This window comes from Diabrotica virgifera, chromosome 8, assembly GCF_917563875.1.
Source record: "Diabrotica virgifera virgifera chromosome 8, PGI_DIABVI_V3a".
In the NCBI taxonomy this organism is placed as follows: Eukaryota; Metazoa; Arthropoda; class Insecta; order Coleoptera; family Chrysomelidae; genus Diabrotica; species Diabrotica virgifera.
The window spans coordinates 70,384,528-70,404,066 of NC_065450.1; the positions used below are offsets into that span (position 1 = coordinate 70,384,528).

General features: G+C 32.2%; 1 long non-coding RNA gene across 1 annotated transcript; it reads left to right on the top strand.

Moving 5' to 3' along the window:
• Positions 1-91: 91 nt before the first annotated feature.
• LOC126889748 (uncharacterized) lies at positions 92-6,422 on the top strand. Its single transcript, XR_007700162.1, has 2 exons — positions 92-420; positions 6,188-6,422. It is a non-coding gene; the product is annotated as an uncharacterized LOC126889748 (long non-coding RNA).
• The last annotated feature ends 13,117 nt before the right edge of the window (positions 6,423-19,539 follow it).

Below are 19,539 nucleotides of genomic sequence, written 5' to 3' on the forward strand. Positions count from 1 at the left end.
ACGCCAAATTAAAAAGAAATAAATCAAGGCAGTGGATAGGTAGCCGGTACCAGTGTGCGTCTTGGAAGAGTGTTGCCATCGTATACGCTAAAAGCTGATTGGCTCCGCCATCTTTTGCTCAGATTTCCGGATTAATATGGAAGGGGTAAACAGATGATCAGTTGTTTATTTTTCGTTTACTTTACTCTGGTTTAGTGGTTTAACCTCACTTAACTAGATAGAGTGAAATATTAAATTACTATTACTATTATTATTCAGGTTGAAAAATGCCTTCCTGTAAGGTAAAAGGTTGCGAAGTCGATTGGGGAAAAATAATGTGAAAATGAATTCTTTCCCAAAAGAATCTGAACGACGGAAAGTGTGGATTAAAAATATATAGGGTTAAAACAAGATCCAAACAAATATGCTGTTGTTTGTGAAGTAAGTTCTTCAAGTAAAATTAATTGAGTATTTGCATTTGATGCATTCTCTTTATAATATTTATATCATTAAAAAATATTGTATTCAATTTTTGAATGTTTAGGAACACTACTTCTGACATGTGGAAAAAAGTTAGACAAGATGGCAGCAGAAAATTAAAATGCATTGCTGTACCAACAATATTTAGAGAAGAAAGCGAAAGTATTTAATTATTTATATTGGTTTTTTGTTTATTCACCAATTTAACACCTATAGATATTTGTATAACAAGAGAGCGAAGTGCACCTTTTCCTCCCAAGAATAAAGTTTACTAGTTTACTACAGTAATCATTCAAGGGAGGAAAAGGCACTTCTCCCATGTTATACATTTTTCCACCTCCCTCAAATAAGTCTTTTTTTCATTTTTAAAATATTTTATAACTGTTGATTGAATACATGAATCATAATTGAATACAGGAATTTGTGTATTCAATCAACAATAGAACTAACAAAATTTATTAGAGAACTAAAACTAACAAGTAGGTACAGTATAACTATCAAATTATTAATGAAAAATTTTTAAATCAAAATAACAATTTACTGTTTTTACCATTTTGCAACATCTATAAATAAAATTTAAAATGTATGGATACTTACCTAATAGAAAATAGAGTAATAGTATAGGGTGTCAATAAGTTATTTCATCTATGCTATGACATAGTATGACGTCAACATCACTTTTACTTTTACTCCCTAGGGATTAAAAGTACTTTGTTTCCCTAGGGAGAAAAAATATGACTATGCTCTCTACAATGAGGCCAGGAAATGTATACTTTGGATAGAGGTAGGTGGGAAAATCTGTTTTATTCAGTTATTGTGATTTGTTTCTTACAGACAATCGGTTTGTTCTAGCACGAGTTTCAAACGGTCTGAAACCATTAGCGAATAGTGGACCAGCGCGAGTAGAGGGGATAGCACTCATAACTGTATTATGTTCTCTCACTGACCAACTGTTTGCTGACTAGTTCGACTGTTTGCTAGAACAAACCTATTATTCAAACAAAATGTCCTCTACGTCAGACTGATCAGAATTTTAAAAATGTGTCATATCAATCAAGTCAAAAAATTTCAAAAATTGTTCCTGTAACCATTTTTAGTGGAAATAATAACAGTACTTATATTGGATCAGAGAGCCACCCAATTCATTATTAAAGTATGATAAACTAAAAGTTAAACAATTAGGCATGCACTTCATATTATATTTAATGAAATATAACCCACTGGTACTCGTACAAACTTGACGGCAAGCAAATTCAACAAATTTTTCCTCATTTATTAGTTTTTCACTACCGTTAAGTTTGGAAACAAGTGCTGTTGCCAAATAAAAACATATACAGTCGGAAAAATGAAAGAATACCCATGAACGATCACATCAATCACATATTTTGTATTTGCTGTTTTTTTTTTCATAAATAATAAATGAGAGAGATAGATGAATAATATGTGATTGATGTGATCGTTCATGGGTATTCTTTCATTTTTTCGACGGTATGTATTTACCACAGCAACTACAGGTGACACTGTTTCTCTTTGTCTTTAAGAATGTGAAACAAAGATAACTACAGTGGGAAAAATAAAGAATACCCATGAACTATCACATTGATCACTTATTTTGTGTTTCCTATCTTTTTCTATAACAAACGTTTATTATTTATAGAAAAAGACAACAAACATAAATTAAGTGATTGATGTGATCGTTCATGGGTATTCTTTCATTTTTCCAACTGTATCTGTAATATACGCTGAGCTCGTAGGTAGAGGGGATAATTAAAAAATCGCGAGAGCCAGTAGTGACAAGTCTGTAAACCTTTACTGGAAATTTGACATAAATGTCAAAGTGAATAATTTAAAATTGAAATTAAAAACATTAATTAGAAAAAATATTAGTTGGTCAAAGTGGTATATATTTTTATCTTAAGTATACTTACGGTTTAAATACTGAATTAAGTTTTTTTAATATGTTGTAATATCTAATTATAATTAGATATAAATCATCTAAGCGCCATCTACACGATAATTGTGAATGTATCTGAAGTAAGAAATTAATATTTCATTGAGAGAACGTTAAAACAGTTAGCAAAATTTTTAAAAAATCGATTACAATTTAATTACTTTTTTGCGTTTTAAATATTAAGCGATAACAATTAAATAATACATTTAAAAATTACTGGTGAAAGTTGAATTAGTAATCCGCTAGGAGCGACACCAGCGAAGCTCAGAGCGTATAAGTGGGTGCGTTTGGACGACCATAGCGGCTGACTGTCAGCAGAAATCGGCTGAGTGGTTGTATCCAGCTGTGATAGGGAAAGCTTAGTAAATCTCTCAGAGGCTGACTTCCAGCGGTGACGTCTGACAGCTACTGCTGGCTCAGCTGTCCAGCCGCTGTGGTCATCCGAACGCACCCAGTGTCAGTCATGTTTTCCTATAGTATAGAAGGCTTAGATAGAAGGTTATGTAAGATTTTTGTTTGTTTATTTTTTCTTCTTCTTTTGTGGCCTTTGGAAGATGTGCCCATTTAGCCAGCAACATTTCTTAAAATTAATGCCTAACTAAACTACCATACAAGAAAACCATTACGAACCTAAACAACCAATCAAGGATACGGAAGGGAAAGTAAAGTTATTTAAAAAATAAACTGTTGTTAAAATATAAACTAAATAAATGAAATATAAATTGAAAACAATAATTTGACATTATAAATGTAACCTCCAATATTATGACAGACGTCAGTTACCATGACATCATATATTATACTCGTCACTAATTCTAGCCAATGAAATGTTTCTGTAAGAGGAATGGCATATCAAAAAAATCTGACTATTCTCTATATATTTTTTCAAATTTAGAATATGGCAACAAGGGGAAAGTTATGTGCATTCCTCATTGTTTGACTTTTCCTATATCTTTAGTATCAGGTCATCATACAATACAAATACTTCCTGCAATGATTGGAAGTAATGCAGAACAAGAATTGAATTTGGAATCGCCGAGAAAAAGGATTGGTGTACAAAATAAGAAAGTATATAAAGGACAACAAACATCTTCCATAAGCGATCAAAATTGTATAACTGAAATTCAGGAAATAGATTCTGCTGCACCTTTAGGTATAAAAAATATTTTGACATTTTTTTTTATTTAATACACAATTTAATTTACCATCTGATCATGAAGCTATAAGTAAATGGTGTGAATGTTGAACACATGAGGGAGAAGCTGCCATGTGGCAACTCTCCTGTATAATATATTTTATATTAGTTCACATAAATAGTTAATTTATTAAGTTTGTTGGCCATGGTTTCTTCAGTCACCTTTCAAATCCAGGAGGGGTATTTAGCAGTCTTGATTCGTTACTTGGATGATCCATTGTCCATCAAGGAAGTTTCTTGTGATTATTCTAATTTCTTCCTCTACCAAGGATCTGGCAGAGTCATCTTGTATAGGGTTTTGTTCAAGTGTAAACACTTTTTTGCGCCAGTCCAGAGCTGTCTGCCAGCGCTGCCTTGAATAGAAAGGTGGTCTATTTTTCATGCCACTGCCATTCCAGTGAGACTGGCATAGTGTTGCCAGGTCCGATTTGTTTTTAGTCGGTACATAAGCAAAAACAAATCGGGATTTAGGGTTGTAGATCGGGACAAATGAACAATAGCCCAGTAAATGACCGTTTTGGAGTGTAATTTTAATAAAATCTGGTTTTAGGTTCTACTTACTGTCTACTTCAAAGTTGAACTTGTACCGTTGGTTGCTTTTACTTGGGGGGTGACAGTTACAGTTACCCCTTATCGAGGGTAAAAAACGCGCGTTTAAAGTAAGTCCCAAAATGGATCAACTGACTAACTCTAAAAAAACTTTTGTTCTATATAATTTTTAAACTAAGTCAATACTTTTCGAGCAATTGTATCGAAAAAAATATTCATTAGCAAAAATGTAGCATTAAAAAAAGCAAAAAAAATGGTTAATGTTCAGAAAGTCTATAAAACTAGTAAAAGCAAAGTTGTAGCTCATCAAAAATACGTTCCTATTAGTCAAATTACAAATCGAATTTTTCAACTTGAAATAACCAAAAAATTAAGCAATTTTCGGGCAAAACCTATTAAAATTTTTTAAAGTGTTTAAAAAATATTTAATTTTGTTTTATATAAAAGTCTCTAGCATTAAAACTAAGCCAGTTACGCTAAAAATAAAGTTGGTTCCTTTTTTCGTAAAAAAATCGTGAAAATCTCCCCCTATTTAGCACCGTAAATAAAATTAATCGTTACCGCTTTACCATTTACTTTATATGTGTATTGTTTATACGATCTGTAAGGTTTACCAGTTGGGAGTGCTTAGTTTTGAAAAAATTTTATTTTATAGCAAAACAAATTTTCCTAAAATATTGGAAAATGCCCTTTTTTCAAAATAACTTAAAAAGTATTAGGGATACTAAAAATCTCAAGGAATAAAAAGTAGGTAGGTCTTGCTTTTATAAATATTATAGATTCATTTTGTTTTTCTGTAAGACAAAAAGTGGTTAAAATATGGCTGTTCATATTTTGCATACACTCGTGATTAGTGACTCGTTCAGGCCCTTTCAATAATGTAAAAAATACATAAGTAAAATAAATTGTTTGTAAAGCGTTAACGGATAATTTCATTTGGCGGGCTAAGTAGGGGGAGATTTTCACGATTTTTTTTCCAAAAAAATGGAGTCAACTTGATTTTGAGCATAGCTCGCTTAGTTTTGATGCTAGAAACTTATTTAAAACGTAAAAATAAAGCTTTAATAAAAATGGTTTAATTGGTTTTTCCCGAAAAGTGCTTTATTTCTTGGTTATTTCACGTTGAAATATTTGATTTGTAATTTGAAGAATAAAAACGTATTTTTCATGAGCCACAACTTTGCTTTTGCTGGGTCTATAGACTTTACGAGTTTAAAATTTTTTTCATTTTTTTATATTATGCTACATTTTTGCTAACAATATTTTTTTCGATCAAATACTTACTTTTGAGTTATTTGTGAAAATCGCCTGAAAACGTGATTTTTTGGTCGAAAAATAAACATTTTCAATCGTAAATAACTCGAAAAGTATTAACTAAGTTAAAATTGTATAGAACTAAAATTTCTTAGAATTAGTCAATTTATCCATCTTTTGACTTATTTTAAACGCGCGGTTTTTCACCCCCAACTAGGGGTGACTGTCACCCCCCGAGTAAAAGCAACAAACGGCACAAGCCGTCCAAATTTTTATGCAATTCGGAGTTGATCCTGAAAATTACACGGTATCGCCGTATTTACCGTTCATTTACTGGACTACAAGGTGTTTCTATAATCTGTATTTTTTAATCCTACATAATAATAATAATCAGACGAAATTACAAAAAAAAATCTTAGATTAAGTGAATTATTTATTTTTTATTAAAATTATATTTTTCATTCGATTTTGCCGCTTTTAGGAGTTCCTTGTTCTTATAACATAGTTATAAAATTCACTTCAAGTCCTCCTGAAATTGGTTTTCGTGGGTGAAAATCGGGACATTTAGTGTCCCGATCACGTACAAATCGGTACGCGTCCCCAGACCCCTGAAAATCGGGACGTCCCGCGCAAAGCGGGACACCTGGTAATGCTAGACTGGCACCAGTTTCTGGATACATGTAAATGTTACTTTATTTTATGTAAATATTATTTTCATTCTAGAATCAAAGGGAGACTCTTTTAACAGATAAATGACGCTATCATTCTTTTTGTTCTAGAAAAACTGTAAATAGTATTTAAGGCAACGATTGTGAATGAGTGAGAAGTCTAATAAAGCCACGACGAGATACTGTATTAGAGCGTACGATTTGGAGGTATTTTTGATTAGATAAATTTTGTAAAGTACAATATAAGTTAGATTTGATAATGTGTAGTATTTCCTAATAAATTAAATACTATTAAGTGTTTATTGTTCTTGTAAGTTAGTGTGGTAAATAAATAATATGAAGTAAGTCTGTGTATTTAAATTAATATAAGTGTTCTTATTTAAAAATAAATAAAGTCAATTCAAAATAAATATTAATGCCTAAAAATCAAATTAGTAAAATCGCTCACATGTCACTAGCAAAGAAACTTGTCAGCTTTTTGTTTCCGGTTGATTTGGACAGGTTAAGAATTTAAAGTGGTAACACTACATGTTAAATCAATCATTTTAAATTGTTTACAGTTTTACTTACAGTAGGAGATGTAACATACTTTTGTTTACCAGTATGCAAAAATTAAAAAATCTTTCATAGATATTGATTCACCACTCAAGAACTAACAAATTGTGAAGAGCACAAATATGCCTGTACTTCGTTATCTGTCCAGGGCCGATATCAATTGATTGTCACAATATTGTATAGGTATAGAATAATTCATTTTATTACAATTAACAGTTTTTAGGTTTCCATATTTCTAAAGGAAAAACGGACCCTTATAGGCTCGCTATATACTTATACTATGGCCAAAAAGCGGTAGTGAGAATAGAAGACATAACATCAGAAGAAATAGAAATGAAAAAAAAGGTGTTCGACAAGGGTGTATACTTTCACCAATATTATTTAATATATAGGTACTCAGAAGACATATTAAGTAAGACAATGGATGAAATAAACATAGGCATTAGAATTAATGGCATGATCATAAATAACCTGAGATACGCTGATGATACAGTTCTTTTAGCTGAATCACATGAAAACCTACAGATACTGCTTACTTAATAAAGTGACCGCAGTAAGTGGAGAATATGGACTATCGCTTAACATAAGTTTTATTCCAGCAATGTTCCATTAATTTTATCTGTCTCTTCCACATTAACCAAGAAGAGGTATTAAAATTTCTGATACATTTCCAGTGGATACATTACCAGCTATTTGTGATGAATAATGAGTAATACAGACTTAAAAATTCATACAGACCTAGCAGTCATTACTTAGCTTTTGATTAAAATTGACAAATCTAAACGCACAAGTGGTCTATTACTTTTCTGTCCAAAAAACGTTTATATGTTTTTTGTCATTTTGAATTAAACACCTATAAGTTCGTTTATGCTTTATGTTTCTAGCTTGATTCTATTTTTGAAGTTATTAGGTGCGATTGGGAAAAATGTTGTGAGTTTTTTATAAAACTAACAGTATGCACTATTGTGCACACAGACAATATAAAGTTAGTTGCTAAATCTTTCAAGTTACGTATCGGTGGAAATAAAGTGTGAACAAAATATATTGGTGTTTTTAGTAAATATATGTTTTATAATTTTTTAATTTGTGCTATTCTTTTAATGAAATCTTTTGGAAAGTAGTAAGTATTAAAATTTAATTTAATATTTAAATAAATTACAAATAAACTGTTTGTTTTGAATCTATTTATTTCCTTGAAATAGTTGAAATCATATATACAGTAGACGCTCTCTTAACCGACCATGACGGGAGCTGCCCATAGGTCGGATAATCAAGAAGTTGGTTAAACCGAAAATCTTTAAAACCACCCTCAGAAAGACATTACATATGTAACTCTATTAAAAATATATATTATATTTTATGATCTATAAACAAAAAAGTAGTATGTACATATAGTCCGTCCACTATAACTTTTCCCATGGGTCACGATTCATTTTCAAACAAATTAAGTCAAAATATAAAGTGAAACGAATGTCGATGTGTATATACATATGTAATTAACAATATCACTCACAAGACAAATTATGAAACTTGTATGACCTCTAATCTAAAAATAGTATCATCCAAAAAGGTGTAGGGTCGGTCGGTTAAGAGGGCGTCTACTGTAAGTATAACTTACATACATAAAAGTACACACACTATTTTTTAATCCATGTTTAAACACTGGTTATGTCACTAGTATTAAAAGAGGCACCTAAACACATTTTGCAAATTATCACAAAAACTAATCTTGTAAGTAACAGACCAGTTTAGCTCCAGCATCCTCATCTGATCTTACCCCTTTTCTAGCAACAGTTTATGCCTGGGAGAATCCACCTGCAGAATAACTGATAAATGCTTATACTTTTCATTAACAATAACCATACCAGCCAATAGACCAGCTTCTTATCTTATTCCCAGTATCTTCCACACATCCGAACCTAAATGACTTCAACTCATACTCTCACCTTTTCTATAGAATTATCACAATACCGTTTTAGCTTTTTAAGAAGCAAATGATATTTTTACACAATCAGTGTGAAACCAATTATTGCAAGCTCCACTGCAGCCCATCCATAATGAGACCAGAATTTTGTTTACAATGATTTGGTTCAGATTAATTTAGTTTCTGTTATGAATTAACGTCTTTTTTCTCCGAATCAACATTGCACTATCTATAGGCACTTCAGACTTTCTCAAAACAAGCAGTTCTAATAAAATAACATAACATTAATTTAATCAAAATATAATTTTGCATTTTTTGTACTGTTTCTATATAACCTCAATCTTCTTTTTACAACTGACAGTTATGTAAAATTTATATTTTTGTGTGCGACTAGGGCAAGCAGTGATCACTGAGGGCGGCCATATTTTGCTCTGGTTTCCGGGCTTGGCTACACTCTCCCTGGACGCACTCTGGCCGGTACCGGTGCCTTCTTCCGTAGCCCCGTAGCCGGTAGTTGGGCGGAACTACCGGTCAGGTCAATGAGTTGATTGCCGGTACCGGTCACGGTTATTAGTTAGACTTTAATGTTTAAGAACCGTGGGTACCGGCAAATACTATTGACTGTTTAATATAGTCAATTGTCTTTGGTACCGGTAATACATTATAGGTATTAAAAAAATACTAAATAGGTACTAATGATGTATTAGCATAATGTAAAAAATTATGCAAAATAGCTGCATTTACATTATACATTTTCAATGATTGTGCGTAATAAGTGCATTTTATTTTAATTTTAAATAATTATTTTCAAGCAGTAGTGTGCATTTTTATGAAAAAGTAATAAAACAGATCACAATAATTAACTCAGAGATCAAGTAAAACTTTATTAAAAAAATTAAAAAGTAACAATAGTGATGATTATTATTGTACCATGGCAGAACCAAAATTTAGTCCCCATCACAGATAATCAAATTTGCCTGATTGATGTCGTTGTTCTGAAGGCAAAACTCTGCTTTTCTGTATGAACAAGATACTGTATAGATTTCCGTGTTTCACAAGTTACCATAGTTTTAAAATTGATACCGAAACAAGATTAGAAACTATTTGTTTTTTAAATTCAACTTAATCGGATTGTTTTCATTTTCTTTTTGAAGATATTCTTCTTTAGCGGCGAATCGATTGAGGGTAAAATTGTACATGATCCGCGCGCTTGCGCACACTGACAGTATGTAGTTCTGACAGTATGTAGTTCATTGCTAATCTTTCAAGATAGGTATGTATGTATCTGTAACCGTGCAAATAAGTCATTAAAAGAATATATTAGTGGTTTTAGGAAATGTATTATTTATTATAATTCTTGTGTTTTTGGATTTGTGTTTCCCTGTAGTAAAATAATAAAATATTATGTAAGCATAACATTTTTACACTATATGTCGCCGTGTTGTGTAATTATATCCGAAACTTACATGTCTATTTCTAGGGCCTCGCTGGAGTAGTGGGATATGCGTTAGCACTGAGATTGGAAGGTTGCGGGTTCAATTCCTGGGCGATTCATATTTTTTTTTATTTTTGGTTGTTTTAATAAAAATTTTTTGAAAGTGGTAGATAAGAAAGTTAGTTTGATTTTTAAATAAAATACAAATAACCTTTTAAGTATATTTACTTCGTTTAAATTACCTATTATATAATAGAAGAATATCTTCTTACGTGCGTACAAAGTACACACACATTCTTTTTTTATAAAAACAGAGATAAAGCTTTTTTTAAACACTTTAAAAAAGTTGTACTGTGTTTTCACCAGGCATGCTTCATTATTTGGATTGTTCACAATGAATTATTCTATTTGGAATTTTTCTAATATGAACCTATTTTTCATTAGTTATAACTCTGTTTTTGCTAGGTATAGAGAGCTAATATATACACCGTTTTTTTTTTCACTTTTTTATAGGCTATAGTTTTGCTAAGAATATTATTTTCGACAAAATGCTTACGTTTTGAGTTATTTGCCAAAAACCGTCTAAAAACGTGAACATATTCACTTGCAAATAACTCGAAAAGTATTGATTTGGTGAAAAAACTCTATAGAACAAAAGTTGCTTAAAATTAGTCAGTTTATCCATTTCGGGACTTAACTTGAACATATATTTTTTCACCCCTCGAGCTAGGGCGAAACTCACCCCCAGGGCAAAAGCACACATCGGCACCATATCACTTTTTTTCTTTGACATGTTAGCTATGCGTGTGCCAAATTTCATGTCAATCCAAGCCGTTCTTTAAAATTTACAGCAAAAACTGTGAAAGAATGCACTATTGTGCATTTTATTCACTTTGTAAAGATTTTCATTATTGTGTGCAAACCCTTCTCGCCCATCTGAGACAAGATTATGGTGTTGTTGAGCCGGATGTTTACAAATTGAATAAAACTTAAGTCGGAAGGAGTATTATTTTAATTTTATAAATTAATATTTTCTCATATCAATTTACTATTTTAGTTCGGAATAAGCCACAAAATTGGCGTATTCTGTACCTTCACTATAATAGATATGCACAGTTAGACTCATCCTCGGGGTAGACCGCATACTATAGTAGCGCCAATAATACTACAAAAAATTACATAATACACAGTTATTATTTAATTACATTCCATCAAAACCTCAGTGTGTGGACCGCTTTATATTCAGTCACATTTTTTCCTAGCAGGTGTTTACACCTGTAGAGACCACTTTGTGTTGGGCGGTATATCTACGCCCGATCTACTATGAGCGATGCCCTCACTTAGATCTACAGACCGGGCGCGTCTCGTAAATTGCACGAATTCGCGCAATCGTACTTGAGACACTGTGTCAGGTGAGGTGTTTGAAAACTTGAGTAACTTGATTCTATGGTGTGAAGTTCTAAAACTTTTAAGTGTGGTTAAACTTTTGTTTTATTTTCAGTGTTATTTTTGTTGTAAGTAGAAAATGAATCGTTGTACTAAGTGTTTAGTTTCTTTCGAAGAATTAAAGGCTGTACAAAAAATTGTAGTCCCGATAAAACCCACCATAGATGCTATAAGAAATCAAAAAGATATCAATTTGGGTTTTCCATCCACATCCAGAATACCCTCCAATAAAAAAATTATCCCTCAGAGGAAATTTTTTCCAACGAAAAAAATTAAAAAGGGAAAGAAAAGGTCAAAATTTCAAAAGCCGTCCTCAGAAGAAGCCGATATGATGGCTGCAAAAGTTTTGATTCAAAAATAATTTATTTTTTATGTGTCAATATAAAATATATATTTTAAAATAAAATTGTTTTATTTTTTGAGAAAAAATAAAAAATACAGCATACTTACAGTTCTTTTTTGAAATGCTATTTTCCAAAGTTTATAAAATTTCTTTTTTTTTTAAGATATTCTTCTTTAGCGGCGAATCGATTGAGGGTAAAATTGTACATGATCCGCGCGCCTGCGCACACTGACAGTATGTAGTTCTGACAGTATGTAGTTCATTGCTAATCTTTCAAGATAGGTATACTCCATCTAATTTACATACCGTTGCACGTCATCCGCGTCATAGCCCGTGACGTCACATGATACCAACACGAAATATTTAGGCGGTAGGTGTGTTCTTTTTTAAAATCCTTTTGCCGAGTATACGGGAATTACAGCCACTAGACATATTTTATTATATACGCGTAGAAATAATATTTGAAAATTTCTATTAAGGTTGATATGAACCCTTAATTAATTTGTTTCTGATCCCAGAGATGGCTGTACTGTAGCATGTTACTGTGGTAACATTTTCAACTTAATTGTAGATTTCTACATGATGACTCTGTAATAATGTAGAAACCTGAACACTATTCTGTCCTTACACCCATTGGCTCAATTGGCCCTGTTGCCAAATTGTTTAGACAGTAATTTTATCAAGGCCTAATAACAATGTAATGTTAGCCAGAAACATTTAGTCCATGATGTGATGCCGCTCTCGTCTAAAAAAAATTATGGTTCGGTTTCTCTGCGGATTCCTATTCAGAAATGTTCTCTTTAAGGAAATATGAAGTGCGCAGGGCGAAATTTTTGGCCAGAAATTGTTTAAAAATTTTTTTTTAAGAAATTCAAAAGATCATCCTTTTTGCTCGGGAAAATATTTTTTTAGGTTTTTTGGGCCATTCTAACAAGAAAGGTATGTTGTCATTTTTCTCAAAAGTTGATTGATTTCGAGTTAAGGGCGATTTAAAATCTGAAAAATGCGATAATACGTATTTTCGAAGTTTAAAAACTTAGTTTTATGTATATTAATATATCTGAAATAGCCAAGTGCTTGAATTAAAGTTTAAACATTTTTTTTTTCAAAATTATGAAGAGTAGTCGGTTCTATCTTAAATTTAGACCGTTCTTTTTAAAATGTATCAAAGAATATATAGTGAGTAGAAGTTTACGGCCCTGTAACGTTTTAGCATAGGATTTTGCGTTCCAACTGAGTAGGTGCTATGGAGGTGCATAGATCTGACAACGTCCGTAGTCACCGTCATCTCACCACCGCCCGCTCTGCGGCCGTAACATCCCTCGTCAACAAGCCTCCTTATAAACGTGACCATCTGTTTTATATAAAAGCTTCCTCTATGAGCTATATTATATTCGTTCAATTCGTTGATGTTATTATGCGTCCATCCAATTTTAATGCCGATGCGGCAGGTTATATTTCAACAATCTTCTATTTTGCACGGGAAAATATTTTTTCAGGTTTTTCGGGTAATACTAAATAAAAAAGTTTGTTTTCATTTTTCTGACAAGTTTACAGTTTTTAAGTTATAAGCGATTTAAAATCTGAAAAATGCGAACATACGCATATTCGAGTTAGAGGCTTGAAAACTGATAATTATTATTATTTTTGTAGTTGATAAATGCCTAAAATCGAAGCTTAAACATTTAATTTTAAGATTTTGCTGGGTCACCGTGGCTTATTTCAAAAATAAATCGTTGTTTTTTACTTGTTAATTATGCGCGTTAAAAATAAAATTTAATAGTTATTTATGATATAAGTGTTAAAAGTTTAAAAGTACACGTTTAAGGCAGGCATGTGAAAGTTTGCAGAATCAGCGAAGCGAATTCTGCAATTCACATGAGTGCCTTAAAAATGTACTTTTTAACACGTATATCATACAATATTTTTTCTACAAACGTCTTATATATCAACAATTATAATTTATTCATTCTCATTTACAGGACAATGACAATACCTACAAAAACTTTTACTTGAACTTGACTGACATTTCATTTTTATATTTTTCTTGACATTACATCAAAACCGTCTATACTGTCAATACGTAAATCATAACATAACAACTATACGCTGTGAGCCCGTACGTAGAGGGGATATTTACACATTCGCGAGCGCCAGTAGTGACAAGTCTGTAAACGTTTACCGGAAATTTGACATAAAATGTCAAAGTGATTAATTTAAAATTAAAATTAAAAACATTAATTATAAAAAATATTAGTTGCTCAAAGCTGTGGTATATATTTTTACCTTAAATATACTTATATTTTAAATACTGAATTTAAGTTTTTTAATGTTCCTTAAGATTTAATTATAAATTATTCTATTAATCTTAGCGCCATCTACACGATAATTGTGAAAGTATCCGAAGTAAGAAATTAATATTTCATCAACAGAACGTCAAAATGATTAGCAAAATCTTAAAAAAATCTATTACAATTTAATTACTTTTTAGCGTTGTAAATATTAAGCGATAACAATTAAATAATAAATTTAAAAAGTACCGGTGAAAGTTGAATAGTAATCCCCTAGGATCGACACCAGCGAAGCTCATAACGTATAGAATAACATCTACTTTTATTGTTGTAAGTATATTCTAACAAATTTTAATAGTTTTTTCTACAAACGTGTTAAAAATGCAATAATACAGTTTAAATTAAATTTTAAAAAACCTTTTAAACTACCTTTTTCAAATTGAGCAAGTTGTACTATTAATATTAATGTTAATAAATGAAATATGAAATATAAATATTTTGACGTTTCACAATTTGACATTTCACTTTTAACTGCAGTGCCTTAAAATTTTTAAAGCACTAGTGCCTTAAAGTAGCATTTTTAACGCTCGTATGGAGTGCTAAAAATTGCATTTTTAACACGGTTGTAGAAAAAAGTTATTTAAACAATTTCTGGCCAAAAATGCCGTCCGGCACCCTTCTCATAATGTTTAAAGGAGACATTTTTGAGCAGGAATTCCAGAGAAACTGAATGGGAAGCATTTTTCATGCGGGAGCTACCACACAACCGGGACTACTTCTCTTTAAATTTTGTATATTATTATTACCATAGTTTTTTAAACAATTTATTTATTTATTTAATTATTTACAATGTACCAATTACATACGCCAATCATATCGCACGACAAAAATATGGAAAACCAACAACCACCCTACAGTTTACAGGACTTAAGCAGTCACCATATGTAAATGGGGGAAACTCCTGGAGTTGGCCGAAGAAATCAATATTCACCTTATTCATAGTCTAACTAAAAGATAAAACTACTTTCTTTTATAGGAGATGGCGCAAAGGCGCAACCTCGATCTATGCTGAGTTTCGAGTAACTCACAGTTGCAACTACTCCCAAGCTTCCGAACCGTACTCCATAGTTTCCCCCCGCAGCCAACTTCAGATTGCGTTACCAGCAAGATTCAGATTGAGTTACACTAAATACCAATTACCAATCTTGTAATTTGTTTAGAAACATTGTTTAGACAATTTCTGCCCAAAAATTTCGCCGGCACCCTTCTGATTTATTTAAAGGGGACATTTTTGAATAGGAATCCGCAAAGAAACCAAATCAGAATTTTTTTTCAGACGAGAGCGGCGTCACATCATAGACTAATTGCATATTATGTTTCTCGGTAACTAAATATTCCAGTTGTTAGTCATCTCTTATCTCACACTGAAAAATGGTAATAAAATTTTATGAGCGCTTGCAATCTTGTAAAAAATGTATTAGCACAAATTTTGTTTATACATAAACGTTTTAACACGTTGACGGACTGTGCGTCAAATGTATAAGCAAGTGTTGTGACACTATATGAATTTTGCAAAGTAGAATAAATATACACTGGCGCGCAAAAAATTTAGGTCACTAGATGAATTATTTGATGCCTCGGATTTCCTAAACCTGTTGTCCGATTTGAATGATTTTTTAGTATGTTATAGCTTTATTATTTAAGAATCTTAATGTGTTAATATTGTTGCTAGACAGGTAAATGTCATTTTATACCGGGTGTAACAATCATACTGTGTTTTTCCTTAAAGTTCGGAAAACTCTGTGGAATATTATAGCATAGATAAAATGAGGCGCTCAGAGCAACAGTGGCCTAACCCACATCCCACAATTTTACCAAAACGATATTATTACATTAAAGTTATTCTTTATTTAAGTGTTTTCAGATGCAGACTAGTTCAAGCAATGGTTGCTTCAGCCACTCTGCATCTGAAAACACTGAAGTAATGCATAACTTTATTGTATTAAAAGCATTTTGGTAAAATTGTGGGATGTGGGTTAGGCCAATGTTGCTCTGGACGCCTCAAATATTGAAATTAGAACTCAATTGTAGCCTTAGGCTTTCTTAACACTTTCTTTTTTTATTCATTTGCTTATGTTGGATAATAAAAAAGTTAGGTATTTTAACAACTAGCCATGTTCTTCATCAATACAGGGTGTTTCTAAATAAGGGCGACAAACTTTAAGGGGTAATTCTACATGAAAAAATAATGACCGTTTGCTTTATAAACATTGTCCACAAATGGTTAATTTCCGTGATACGGGATGTTGAATTTTTTCTTACCAGCTGACGGTTTATTTGTTGCTCTAAAACCGATTGAGATATGCAACTGAAATTTGGTAGGTTTTAAGAGGTAGTTATTGTTGGAGAAATAAATTCCCAACATTAATATTTAGTAAAACTATATTTTGTTTCAATATTTTATTTAGTGGTTTGCGCCTTGTGTACACTTCACAAAGATGTTTCTATGTTTTTATGTTCTATAATTCAAAGTGTACACAAAGGCGCAATATTCAAAAAAAAAGTTCGTTGCCAAGGTGTTGTTATATAGAATAATAAGATAATAAAAAACGGGAAAGTAGGGCGTGTGTCCGATCCCACACAAAAATTACTTTAATACCAAAAGTTTGTGTTATTGTAATAAAATATTAGTTGTGAAAAGTGTCTTTAGTTATTCCTAGCTTCAGAAGTGTAAAACCAGTGTAAAATTATTTCCTTGGTGTTGCAAAAATCCAATGCGCATTGTTTGGCATACAATTAATAATTTTATATTCGCCATTGGCGTGCATACGGGATGTATCTAAAATATTTATACCCGTATGCACGCCAATGGTGAATATAAAATTCTTAATGGTATGTCAAACAATGCGCAATAACTACCTCTTAAAACCTACCAAATTTCAGTTGCATATCTCAATCGGTTTTAGAGCAAGAAATAAACCGTCAGTTGGTAAGAAAAAATTCAACATCCCGTATCACGGAAATTAAGCATTTGTGGACATATGTTTATAAAGCAAATTGTCATTATTTTTCATGTAGAATTACCCCTTAAAGTTTGTCGCCCTTATTTAGAAACACCCTGTATTGATGAAGAACATGGCTAGTTGTTAAAGTGCCTAACTTTTTTATTATCCAACATAAGCAAATGAATCAAAAAAGAAAATGTTAAGAAAGCCTAAGGCTACAATTGAGTTCTAATCTTAATATTTTATCTTTACTATAATATTCCACAGAGTGTTCCGAACTTTAAGAAAAAACACAGTATGATTGTTACAACCGGTATAAAATGACATTTACCTGTCTAGCAACAATATTAACACATTAAGATTCTTAAATAATAAAGCTATAACATACTAAAAAAATCATTCAAATCGGACAACAGGTTTAGGAAATCCAAGGCATCAAATAATTCATCTAGTGACCTAAATTTTTTGTCCGCCAGTGTAAAAGCGAAATTGCTAAATTTGTTTTATGGAAACAATATGTTTTTTGTAAACATGTGGACGACGACCATGGATGTCGTATTATATTTCATATGCATCTGTAGATGTAGTGTGACAAAAAATCTACAAAAATCTACCGATTTTTTGTCATAACTCGTTATTTTAAAAATGTCGTCTATAGACGTTCTGTTCATCAACGTGTTAAGAACTAAAAATATCTGAGAGAATAAAGTCAATGTATGATAGAAAAAGAATAGAAGAAAAGAACAGGATTTTGATTTTAAATTCGGCAAAATATGTTTAAGCAAGGCGAAAACATCGTGTTTCTTGGGAAAAATATTCCCATGAGATCTTTTTGCGTAATCAGTTTCATGAGATACCGCAGAATAAGGTCCAAAAAGGTTATAATAAAGATATTAAAAATGGTTGTTAACAGAAAAAAATACTCAAAACTATTTCACTAACACCAAAACTAGTTCTTCTCTATCTTGCTCGTCGATTTATTGCATTTCGATTTAATGTCCATGATTCAGCTCCTTAGTAAAGCACACTGTGTACATAACATATAATTATTCTGGGGGCCAATATCAGATCTTTGCTGCATAAAATCTTTTTCATTTTCACGAAGTTGGCACGTGCTTTTTCAATTCTCTCACTTATTTCTGGAGTATAATCGTTATTTTCTGTGATTATCGTTCCCAGCAAATATATTTTTTACTCTCTCTGACTGCTGGCCGCCTACCGTTAATATTTCATTTGTATTGTTGTTCTTTCTGTACAATGGGGCATTCGATTCCATAGAACTCTGGACCGTATTAAACGGAATGAATAACGCAAGGAAGTCATCTAAGATTTGCCGATGACATAGTGCTCATAAGCAACAATACAGAAGAACCAATCTACATACTAAAGATGCTTAAACATGAATCTGAGAAAGGCGGTTTAAAAATGAATTTAAATAAAACAAAAGTGATGACAAATCAAAATATCAGAATCGACTTAGTTGGAAGTGAGATCGAAAGTGTCGAAGAGTCACACGATCAAACTAGGCCATCAGAATCAAACGGACGAGATAGCTATAAGAATCTGAATTAATTGGGCAGCAGTTGCAAGACTCAGTGATGTGTTGAAAAACAAAAAGATACCAATAAATCTAGAAAAAAGGGTACTCAACAGTTGTATTCTACCAGTTATGACTTATGGAGTGGAGACCGTGACACTTACAGGGTTATCAGCCAATATATAAAGAACAACACAGAGGGCCATCGAACGAGCTATCTTAGGAGTATCTCTGAGAGAACATATTCGAAATGGGACGTACGAAACAGGACGAAGGTGGAATATGTTATTGGAAGAATTGCGCAAATGAAATGGAGCTGGATAGGACAGGACACGTGCCACGGCAAAACAACGAAAGGTGGACGAGAAACATTTTACATTGGAGACCACGCGAGCATAGTCGTAGCAGAGGAAGACCACAAAGACGATGGCTAGATGACTTCAAAGCAAAAGTGGGGAGAAACTGGTACCAAATAGCACAAAACAGAGAAGAGTGGCGAACTCATGGGAGGCCTTTGTCCAGGAGTGGATGCAACCAGGCTAAAGAAGAAGTTATTGTTTTCTTTAGGGACATTCACTTAACAAGCTACTTGTTTTTATGGATTCGGCTGCCTCTAGAGATGTATATTCTCGGGATGAATACAGTCACTTAACTTCCACAATATTATTGTCACTTACTGACCCGTCCGGACAAGCTCGTAAAAACCCATAACCTTTTTCAAACACAGAAACAATCCACACTGCTTTACTATATTTTTTATTTTGATAGCAATTTCTGGCTGTTCTTCGTTTCTTATCAGATAAAACAATTGTTCCAGATATCGTTATCGCGTTTCCTCTTTTTACTTCTTTATCGATGATTATTCTGCCGCGCCGTTTTCATTTTCTAATATTCCATAATCTTTCTCTTCCTGCTCTTAAAGAAACT